Source organism: Monodon monoceros, unplaced genomic scaffold, assembly GCF_005190385.1.
Source record: "Monodon monoceros isolate NGI ecotype Baffin Bay Population unplaced genomic scaffold, NGI_Narwhal_1 Super_Scaffold_11, whole genome shotgun sequence".
NCBI classification, from domain to species: domain Eukaryota; kingdom Metazoa; phylum Chordata; class Mammalia; order Artiodactyla; family Monodontidae; genus Monodon; species Monodon monoceros.
In genome coordinates, this window is record NW_021703767.1 from 134,742,349 (window position 1) to 134,754,724 (window position 12,376).

Consider the following 12,376-nt stretch of genomic DNA (forward strand, 5'->3'; position numbering starts at 1 on the left):
CACCAACTTAATTAGATCATACTGTATGTACTAATGGACTTTTTAGATTAGTACTTCCTTTTTAGTTTTAGAAACAATGATGCAATGAACTTTTTCATCCGTACATTTGCCGTATTTTTCTAGAATATATACCTAGAAGTGGAATTTCTAGATCGCAAATAATCATGACTAATCTCCAATGTATTGCTAGTTCAATAGATTTATACACCTATTGATGGCTTATAAAAGTTTATACTTTTCCATGATCTGGTCAACTTCTGACAAAGCCAGACTTTAAAATTCTGCCGATAGATGGATAAAGTGGTCACTTCATTTTAGTGAGATGGAATAGCTTCTCCTATTTGTATTAACCATTAGATTTCTTCTCTTATGAATTTACTGTTAATGTTCTCTTGTCCATTTTTCAGTTAGGTTGTTGGATTTTTTATTGATTTGTAGAAGTTTCCTTTTATATTTTAAATACTAACCTTTCCTATCTTTTTAGATTGTGTGTGTGTGAGTGTGTTAATATGTATCCATTGCTTTTCTTTGTTTGTTTTGTGTATGGTGGCTTACTGAACAGAATTAAAAATTTTAATATAGTCAAATGTATGAACTTTTTCCTTTATGATTTATGTATTTTGCATTTTGCTTAAGATATCTTCTCCTAATACAACATTCTTACTAAATCCTCCCATATTTTCTTCTAAATGCTGATGTGCTATTTTTCATTCTCTATAAATATGGAGTAGATTTCACCTATAATCCTTTCATAGGGCTATATTTGGTGATGACTTCACTGTTCTGTAAAAATATGTGCTTACCTACCCAGAGAAGGGGGAATGAGAAAGGAGAAGGCACTGGATTATTTATTCATAGCTAAACATCTGAAGCTTCAAATCTATTAACATTGGATAAAGTATGTGCTATAGAGAAATCTTTAATAGGTAGATGGATTTGTTAGTTATTTCTGTGTAACAAACCATCCCCAAACTCAGTGGCTTTAAACGACAGCCCTTTATTGTTTTCCATGAATCTAGGGTTTAGTTGGATGGTTCTGTTGATCAGGGCCAGGCTTGGCTGAGCCCATATGGGCTTGCACATAAGCCTGTGTTCAGATGGTGGTTTGGTTTGGGGCATCGTAGACTAAGAAGGCCTCAACTAGAAAGGCTCAGCTCTGCTTCACAGGATGTCTCACCCTCTTATAGGCTACTCCAGGCTTGTTCACATGGCAGAAGCAGAGGTCCAGAATGATGAGCAAAAGCATGCAAAGACTCTCTAGGTCTATGCCTGGAATTGGCACACCAGTTCTTTCTCCACTACTCTACTGGCCAAACCAATCTCAAGGCCAGTCCAGATTCAAGAGATGGGGAAATCAACTCTAATTCTTCATGGGAAGAGTTGCAAAGTCACATTGTGAAGGGTGTGACTACAAGAAGGTCATTTATTGGGCTGTCCATGAACTCAATCTACTACAGCAGTCATTAGAGTTGCCCTGTAATGTCTCTTACTCTTCAGGGTGCCTGGTCAGAGACTCTGGGTCATAGTCAATATCCACTAGAATGAGCATTTATTTATTGAATACACATACACACACACACAATAAGTGTTATGAAGGAAAAATTCAGAGGCTAAATAATCACCAAAAAGGAAAACTTGACTTAGGCTAAGGGGTCCTTCATTGAGCATATAATGTGGCATTGAGCTCAGAAAGGTGAGTAGGAGAAAAGGCCCCGGCATGTGCAAAGACCCTGAGGCAAAGCAGCAACACAGCCCTTTGGAGGAACTGAAGGAGGCAAGTATACCAGGTGTTGACAGATCAGAATGTTTAAAGAACTTTAAGGAAGAGAGCAAACAAGATCATGCTTCCATTTTCATAGAATAACCCTTGTTGTTAGGGGAGAATGGATGAGAGGAGAGCAAGGAGCGACATGAGGTGATCAGTTAGGAAGATATTACAGTGAGGTGTGGAAGAAGCTTAGACTAGGGTTGTAGCAGTGGAGGCAGAGAAGAGAAAGGCCTATTCATATTTAGAAAATATAATTGATGAATAATAAGGAAGAGGTGTGTTTATGTCCTCTGTAGCTATCTAGACAGAGATGTCATGGCTGAGATTAGAAATATGGGAGGAGGTCCAGGATGAGGCCACAGACTGTGAGTTTGGCTTTGTCTATGCTTAGTGTTAGAGACTTTGAGAGACCTCAGGGAAGACTGGAGGATGTGTGGGCTAGAGCTGTAAGTTAGGGAGTCATAGGTATGTAGAGAGTAATTGAAGCCATGGTTATCAATAGATTACCCCAGGAAGAGACTTGACAGTAAGAAGGTAAGAAGTTCCAGGAATAAACCTTGAGAAACTCTGAAATTCAAAATTGGATAGAAGATTAGAGGATACTAATGAGGAGGGTCTAGATAGCTAGGAGGAATGTCAGGAGAGCGTGGCATCACAGAATCCAGAGGAAGTGAGTGCTCCCATGGTCCACATTGACTATCACTGGGGGCTCTGGGAGCATGAGGAAGGAAATGGCCCATCAGATTCATGGAGGTCATTGTCAACTTTATTAAGAATGGTGTAGGTGCCCAGCAGTGGAAAGGATGGGGAAAGAAAATTCACACAGACTCTGGCAGTGTGTTTCAGGGGGTTCACCTTGGAAAATTCAGTAGAAATCTTGAGATAAACTTCAGACCTACTTTTCCTACCATCTTTCTCTTAAAGCTTGGTGGGACAAACTCTTTCATAAGCTTTTATTTTATTTTAATTAATTAATTAGTTTAATTGAAATATAGTTAACTTACAATGTTGTGTTAGTTTTTGGTGTACAGCAAAGTGATTCAGATATATATATATTCAAATATATGTATATCTGAATCACTTTGCCGTACACCAGAAACTAACACAACATTGTAAATTAACTATACTTCAATCACTATGTGTGTGTGTATATATATATATATATATATATATATTCTTTTTCAGATTCTTTTCCATTACATGTTATTATAAGATATTGAGTAGAGTTCCCTGTGTTATACAGTAGGTCTTTGTTGTTTACCTATTTTATATATAATAGTGTAGTGTATATATGTTAATCCCAAACTCCTAATTTAGCATAGGATTTAAAATTTGACCTATTAGTTTGTATGTGAAGAAAGACTAGGAAATTTTAGCAAGAAGGCGAGGGAAAGAATTTTCACCTTTGTGGATCTGTTTTCTTGGTAATAACTGGAATTTATGTCCTCTCCTACATCTACCCACACAAAAGTAAGTGTCCCTGTGAATAGCTGATGAATTTTTCTATTAATTTTCTTTCTTAGAAATCTAGGACCTAAGACTCCTCAGACTGTGGGTTGCCTTCCCGGTGAATTCTTTGAGATCTCAAAGTTACTCTAAGCACAGTCTTCGGGTTCCATATTATTCCCACACCATCCTTAAAAGGAAGCAAAAACCATTGTCCTGATAACATTCACATCCAATTCCTGTGTCTCACTTTCTCTCCAAAGTTATGATTTTATACCAGAGTAGCGTATTTTTCCTTTCTCTTATTTCTGCTCTTCTCTCTTTATCTCTTTGGAGATAAATTCACATCAAAGCTTTTGCTTTTCTCACTCTTTGAGACCTTTCTCTATCTCTCTTAGGACAGCAATTTCCAATGATTTCTCTTTGTATTCATACAGGCAGTATTATATTTCCTCCTATTTCCTATCATTTAAAAATATGTCCCAAATGTTGCCGGTTGTGTTTTTGGACAAATTGCCCCTGCTGAGAACAGTGGCAGTGAGATGCAGTAAGTGATCTCTGTGTACCAGGTGAACTTTAAAAAATGATGTAATAAATAGCTTGAGAATGCTTAGTGTAGAAAAACCCACTAATGAGGAAGCTCATTTTTAATTTAAATCTCTTGTTAAAATACAGGGTTTTTAGTTTTTCCCCTGGACTTTCTCCTTTGCCCTGGTGACCTCGTCATCAGTCACATGTCACCAGACTGGAGAAATTAAATGTGTACCTTGGTGGCAATACTACTCTCTACACATTGACAGACAGCTCCTTTGTCCTTCGGCTGTCCTCTGCCTGTGCCGTGGTCCTATTAAGCCATCAAAGCCCACAACTAGCACATGGGCAGGTCCAAGGGGAAGCAACAAAACAGAGCTTTTTGAGGGGGCGAGATTTCCTTTCCTTGTTACTTTATTCTTTTTCATTCATGGGAAATGGGATGCCTCATTAAAGAGAACCCTCTAAATATAAGAGAAGAAAGTTGAATTAAATGAGCCACTGGGAGATCAGGGCTGTTTATTTGGGGATGTTTATCTCTTGAAAGCTCTTAGCGTGTGTGTTTCTGTTGTTAGAACCATGATCATTGACAATGTGGCTTCTATTTTATTTGTATTTGTCTGTACTATTATGGAGGATAGATTGGCTTCCAGTAATTGCTTAAGGTCATGTGGAAACTAAACCAAGCAGGGAAGAGGGAGACTGTATGGGGGAGCAGAGGGCTGGAGCACAGCAGCCCTCTTGTGACCCGAGTCAGTGGGAGTCCACTGGCTCTTCTCTGGTTCTGTGGTCCCGGACCTCTGTTTCCCCTTCTGGAGAATGGAGCTGGTGGTAACGCTTACATCACTGACTGGTTACCAGGATTCAGTGAGCAATACATGAACGGTAGCTGCTGCTTTGTCAGTGCTACAGTGTTTTGTTGAATAATAATGGGCTCTGTCTGTCACTAAGAAGTTCTAATAGCTGATGGTTTATCAGCACATTTCTTTGGGCCAGGCACTCGGTTTTATTTGCTTTAATTTTTTTTCATTTGATCTTTACAGCAATTCATAAGAAAGGTACTGTAATTTGGTATCCTCATTGCATGAATGAGAAAATCAAGGTTTAGAGAGAGTAATGCTAGGTTACTAGGTCAACACAGCTAGCAAGTGGCAGAACCCCTGAACCCTGTGCTCCCTACTGCACCCACCACACCACATGACCCCTGCCAGGAGACTCGCAGGGACACTTCCTGACCATCTGCAGTGTGTTTTTACTCCCCAAAATCTTGAGCACAAGGATGAACACTCAAACCAGAGAACACAGCTTTGTGGGTCCTACTTCGCAGCCCAGGGGACTGATTCTAAGTGATAAACCTTATCTGATAGAAGAGCAGAGACTCGAATTTGAGGCCTGGTTCCACTGCCCACTAACTCTGTGACCGTGGGAAGCTTACTGATCACTGAAACTCAGTTTCTCACATTGCAATGATGAACAGAGATTCTGCTCCCCAGGGTGGCCCTGAGGATTGGCTGAGATGCATATCGGTAATGTCTCACAGAGAATGTGTCTCATTCTGTTCAGTGAAAATTGGGTGGGGTTTAGGTGAGGGTTACTGGAATGGAGCATCTCCTTAGGGATGGTTTTGCTTGTGTCACATGAACTCTGTCACTCTCCTAGGAGAACCAGCTACTCTAATCTGTCCTGTTCCTTCAGCATCCTACAAGTTCAGGCCTAGAGCCTGAATAAGAAACCACTTAGTGTTTTCAAGTAATCGGCCACAAGTAGCAAGAGGGTTTATTGTAAGCGCCAATAGTGATAGACTGAATTTTGGGGGGGGAAAAAAAGGAGGGGGGATTTATTGACCAGAGAAAAAACAAGCCAAAGCCTTGGCTAATTTGTGTAATCGGCTTTATCAATTTGCATAAATTGTACATCAGGCTATATTCCTCTTGGGCATAATAAGCCCAAATTTAGTTTTTCTAATTTTAAAGTCATCAGTGGCCTTTTTTTGCTTCTTCTGTTCCTTTCTGGGACTCGTGTGGGTCACACCTCCATGCATCTGTCAGGTGGTCTATGTGTCCCTAATTCTCAGGGACCCTGTTAATGCCTGGCTGTAGCATCCAATGCTTATTTTCCAAAATTGGTCCAGCCTCGACACTCCATCCTCCCCACCAATTCATGTCTTTTTGTCTAGATTTCATATGCCCCTTTTTTGTTAGATCCTCATTCAGATCAAAATCTTTGAAATATTTTTAAATGAACCCCTTCCATTTGCGGTGCCCTCCTACCCCATCCTCTCAAATGACTCTGCCAAATTCTAGATTGTTCCCTAGCAGGCTCTCTGCCCCAGATTCCACCCATGGCTTCCTCTTCTGACTTCTTTCTCAACACTTTATTTCTGTTAAGGGTCTCTCAATAGTTCTAAAGGGTCTCAGAAGGCTTTGACTCCACTTTAAGTTTAGAAGATGAATTGCGATGATTTTAGGGCTGTGACATAGCTTGCACCCAACCCTCCTTCTCCCAACCTTGGGCTCCTCCCCTTAGTTTCACCTCCCCCTGATACCTTCCTAGACCGTTTCTGGGCTATTCTCACTGGATTCCTGCTTTCAGTCTGGACATGTGTCAATGCCTCTTCCACATCGCCACCAGAGTCTGAGACTGGGTGTGATTAAAATCTGTCTCATCAAAAGAGGTGATCATAGAACTCATTCACCAACTTTAGTAATCAGAGAACTAATGAGCCTCCTTGAAACTAGCAAGTGTTCAAGAATACCCATGAGAGGGGGCTTCCCTGGTGGAGCAGTGGTTGAGAGTCCGCCTGCCGATGCAGGGGACGCGGGTTCGTGCCCCGGTCCGGGAAGATCCCACATGCCGCGGAGCGGCTGGGCCCGTGAGCCATGGCCGCTGAGCCTGCGCGTCTGGAGCCTGTGCTCTGCAACGGGAGAGGCCACGGCAGTGAGAGGCCCGCGTACCGCAAAAAAAAAAAAAAAAAAAAAATACCCATGAGAAAATACGATTTTATATAGCATGCAGATAGCATATGGAGTGTTATACAAATTGAGAACATGAGCGACTTTGAGAAGAGTTTAAATTTACGGATGATACTGAAGACACACATCCATCCCCTACCCTTTGGAGGGTGAGGTCACACAGGGCCTGAGCCACCAACCATTATCAGAGACCACTGGATTCAGGGACAACTGGGATAACCCAGATGACATTTCTTATAATTTTTTGCTGTCCAGAGGGCTACTGGCATAAAATCTTGATCTCAAAGATGCAAATGTAAACCTAATGCCCTTTTTAAAACAGTAGCTAGTTATGGCACTAGAGATGTTTAAGCCCAAGGCTTTACAAACACTAATATCATTAGCTTGAAGAGTGCCCCTGCCTCGATTTCATAACACCAACATTTACAAATCTGGGCGTTTGTAATTCTTTCTATTTCTTTCAGTGTCACTGGAACTTGAGCATCTGCTTTCAAAGAATAAACTTTGCTTTCTGCCCTGGAACCCATGGAGGATGACAGAGGAGAGGAATGCTGAACTTCTGGTATGCCCTTGGCCTCAGTCATGGCCATCCTTCTCAGGTTTCCTTTGGGCTCTGGCTCTGTTGGCCAGTCATTTTCACAGCTGGTTTAAAGAGTATGTGCCTAATTTAGAGCTGCTGACACAGGCCAGGGAACAGGCCACCTGGCAAATGCCTTGGGCTTTGACAGATTCCACTAACTTGAAGCCTAGGCCAAGTTCCCCTCAAGTTGTGCTGAGGTTTGTAAACCTTTTGGCAATGCTGGGCTAGGACTGGACCAGGTAATCAGTGTTTCATGGTCCTCAGCTAGGTGTGAAATTTTAATCAAAGGGATTTTATTTTTGCAGAAATATAACGCACCACCAGAAATGTCACATAGAATTAAACTTTGGATTCACTGAGTTTCAAGCTGAATCAGAGGGTTTCTTACACAATGGCAAACCCTGTCCTCTTTGGCGGGGGCGGGGGCGGGGTGAGGGTGTTGGGACGTGTTAAAAAGAAATGGAATCAGGGTAGTTCTCATGCCCTTTGTCTTAAGGGGGAATATTACAATAATTTTTAGTCCATCCACACTTTGGAACTGGATAATTACTTTCCACTTTAATTACAAGATGGCACAGAAAATACATAAGCCTCAGCCCAAAAATATACTCTCTGTATCCGGTGGATATTGGAGGAGTGATTTGCTGTTCTAGGCAATATGGTCTCCGACTCGCTCCAGGCTCCCAGCCGTTCATGTAGAATGGTTTCAACAATCCTTCTATCTGATAAGTAAACACTAGACACAGAAGACTTTGGGACATCAGGCGAAAATGAGAGCGGGCTCTTTCCCAGGAAGATAAACCCAGAGGAGCCGGCTCCATAATAAAGGGAATTTAAGGCTTAGGAAAGAAGCAGGGCTGATGGCTAATGTGGAGAATAGATGAAAAAGATCTCTCTGTGACTTGGAACACCGAGCTCAGTGGAGCTCAACCAGAGAGACTCCGGAGATACAGAATCCTCTGAGTATTCTCTGCCAGACCTCTGACCAAAACCCAGACCAACTCACCATGTGTTGCCTGTTACAGAAGTGATTCACCTGAGCACCGCAGAAACTGACTTCTTACTACCTCTCCTTGACCTGGAGCAGGTCACTAGGTCTCTGTGGGCTTTCTGGTGGCTTCTCCCTCTCTCTGGTTGGGATGGGAGAGGGTGGGTTATACCAGGCACAGAACAGAGTGTGGCTTCTAGGATCAGACTAGGTTCAGATCCTGTTCTGCACTTCCTGGCTGCAGGACATGGGGAAAGTTGCTTCTCCTTTGTGTGCCTCAGTTTTGTTGTCTATGAAATGGGGTGAATAGTAGAATCCACCTCAAATGTTGCTATGAAGATTAAATGAATTGTTGGCAATGAAGCCTTTGACAGAGTAACCCTTCAATAAATATGACAAAGATGGTGATACCTCAGCAAAAGGGGTCATGCCATGTTCATGTGTGTGTATAAACAGAAAGAGGTGTCCATGTGTATGTGCATGCACATGCATGTGTGTGTGTGTGTGTGTGTGTGTGAACAGAAAGAGGTGTGTGACTAAGGCTTTAACAAAGGAGCCTAAGCGCTGGGTGGCAGGAAGCTGTGATAGAAAGATGTAACTTCATGGGATAGAGATTTTCCTCATTCCTTGGACCTGGGGTAAGTGATGCTAGGCTGGTGATGGAAATGAAGATGCCAGGTCACTAAGTCCCTTTTCTTCTGTGGCTGTGGGCCTCCAGATGTCAGAGGTGGGGCTTTACTGAGTCACTGCAGATTGTCTACCTGGGGGGCAAGATAGTCACCGGGTGTGACACAGAGCAAGAGCTAAAGGGGATCAGACTCCTTGGGGGTGACTTTGGAAGGATTTTAGCTTTGTCTTCTAGGCAAAGATAGTGATCAGGACATAGACCACTGGGCTGTGTAAATATTCCTGGAGGGCTCAGAGAGATCCAGGGTGGAGTAGCCTGGATGTGGAAGAAATATTCTCATGATAGGCACCCTGAGACCCAGAAGCCTTGTAATGTGAATAGTAAATAAGCATAACCTTAATGTTCCAAGCTGGCGAGGCTGGATCTATTGTTTACATTGCTTCCTCCTGGAGCGGGGTCGGGGAGTGCGGGTGTCTGGCTGTGAGCACGGTCATTCCTCCATCTTCCTCTCAGCTGTGATAGGAAGGCTGTTATACCTGAGTATTCATGACCTACTCAACGGGGGTTTCTTCCATATTTGTTCTCTATCATTGACATGAATAGCTCTGGAAGGTAAAAAGATACATATAAGGAAGAACACATTCACTATGTTACTTGAAATGTGCTCTGAACCAATCTGCACAGGTAAGACAGAATTACTGAATATACTTAGGCTTGGAAATTTTAGTTGACTGCATTTCTTTATCTCTTTTGACAGCACAAACAAATAACTTGAAGCCAATCATTATATTTTTAAATAATAAGAATGTTTAAAAATCTTTAATTTTTTTAAAACATCTCTAGATGAATCATATCGTATTTCTCTAGGAGCTAGAATGCAGTAGCAGTGGACTCTTAGTATCTTTCCTGCACATATAAAGTGAAATATAATATTTTTTATGAGTTTTCTTGTTTAATGGAAATTATACCATAAGTTAAATTTGTAGAAAGGTGGGGAAGATTGGAATATACTAGTTGAAGGTGACGCTCAGCTTTGACAGGGGTTCAGGTAAGCCTTTTCCAGAGGGAAAATGTTTGGTAGACCTTTGCACGTGGGTTTGATTTGCCCGTGTTATTGAGGAATGTTTTAAGTACCCTAAAGAAACACTTAGACAAGGCGGAGAGAGCTTTGGGTTAATTTTATATCTAAATTGGTAAACAGCAAAAGGAAAAACTCTGTTAAGGAAAGAGAACACGATAGGGCCATGATTTTTTAAAAAATCAAATCATACAATAAAGCCTTTTGTATTGAGCATACACAAGCCCAAACCAGGTATGTATAGACATCCTAATGTTAATTAATTTATCTGTGAATTGAGTCTCAAATATTAATTAATTTAGCAGTTCAGTGAATATTTGAATTCGTCTAACATGGATCTCTGCATTTCTGTGTCTTTTCCTGTGCTTACCCATATGAACTCTAGTTTCCTAAGTACCAGGAAGTAATTTTCTCATTGATTTTCTTGTTTGATGTCATTTATTTTTAATATTCTTGATTTGCCAACATCCTTAATACTCTTGAATTTTCAATTCATTCAATAAATATTTTTTCACCATTCATACAGAAACATAGAACTGTCATGAGTTAAAGATACATACAGAAAATGCAGACTATGTTTGCCCCTGAACTTTGAGAACTTTATTGTCTTATTGAGAAAACAAAAATGCCTAAATGATTAGAGCATGATGGTGTTGACTGTTGCGTGATGGGATTTCCAGAAAGCCTAGTTTAGGTAGGACGTCAAAAAAGAGACTCTGGGGGAGGTGGGGCCCTGCCTGGCACTTGAAAGATGATAGATAAACTGAGGGGAAGGAAGGAAAGATTCCGGGCAGTCAGGCTGCCATGAGCTAAGGTGTGTACCATTGCCAGTGGTTTGACTGAATTTCTCTGCCTTAGTGTGGTAGGCTGCTTATATGAATGCGGAGTCCAGAATGGACCATACTCCTTCCAACCCACCCAAGTTGAGACTTAACTCTGTGCTTTTAGACACGAACCGGGGTAGAATTATGAACCTCAGAGTTACTGAAGAGCTAAGACCATGCCTTTTTCATTTCTGTGACCCCAGTGCTGGGCACGTGGATATTTTCATGAATATTGATGGAGTGAAGGGACCTTGCAGAGTTTGGGATGTCCCCATGCAGCTTGCCTGAGAAATGACCACTGATCCCTGCTTGGATGAGCCCAGTGATTTGAAGCTCTCTCCTCCCAGAATCCACTCTTGTTTTTTAGAAGGCCTTTCCAAATAGTGAATTGGAAATTACTTCCAGGAGCTTCTGCCCACTGGTCCTGGCTGTGTCTTCTTGAGCCAATTTGGCAGCCCTGCGGCTCATTCAGGTGGCAAAGCATTTTCGACCGGGTCCATTTTGGCTTGTGTTGAATAGGCACACCCATGCACTTGACTTCCTCTGGGGATGTTTTGTGAGATTATCCATCAGTATGTTTCAGCACCAGACAAGCTAGCCCAAATGGCCTGCCCCTTTTCTTCCTTTGTGGTGGAAGATGAGGATTCGCTGACCCTCCTAAAATCCCCAGAAAACCTGGCAAGTCACTGATTTGCTATGAAAACACTGATGGGAGTGATTCTAGGGATCAATACCTTTAAAGCCCAGTTGATTGCTGACTCAGGAAAGCAGCCTTCCCTTCCCCAAAGCACAAGAAAACAGCCTCTTGAACATGCTACTCTATTTTTATTTTACATTTTTCAATGCAGATTTCAATCACGTTTGTCAGTGTCTTCCTCTTATTTGGCAGTTTATGACCTGAGATGCTCCCTGCCCCTTTGGCCAGAATATCCATGCAGCAGGAGGCTCTAGCCAGTTAGGGAAGCTGGGGCAGCAGGAAGATTCTTCTCTTTCTTCTCTACTCCAACTATTTTTCCCTGGGCCTTTTTACCAGGAACATGTCAACTGTAAAAATATGAATCTTTCCTCCCCTGCTTCCCACCTCCCAATATATATGTTATTTATCAAATCTAAGAATAAAAAGAATGCAATTTGAAGAAAGCTTTTAAAGATTTCAATTTCCTTAAAAAAAAGAAGAGAGAAGGGACATGTGCTCAGCTCAGGGTGTCATGCTGAGTATTTGCTGTTTGATACTTAGCTGTCATTAATAGCTAAGAGTTATTCCTATTCTGTGGGTAGAAATAATCAGAGTCTCCACACATATCACGTGTTTAAATCAGTGAGCGTAAGAGTCTCCATTCAGGGAAATTTGCTGACGGTACTGAACTCAGTCTGTGAAGCAGTTTTGAGCTGGTTGCAGGGGAAGAGAGCTCCGGTCACATCTGGGGGAAAGCAGGTCTTCTTTGTCACCATTCCCCATTGATCACAGGGTGTCTGCAACAACGTAGTCCAATATGGTAGCCGCTAGCCACTTTGGCTATTGAGCCCTTGAAATGCGGCCCATGTGTAATGTGTTCTAAGT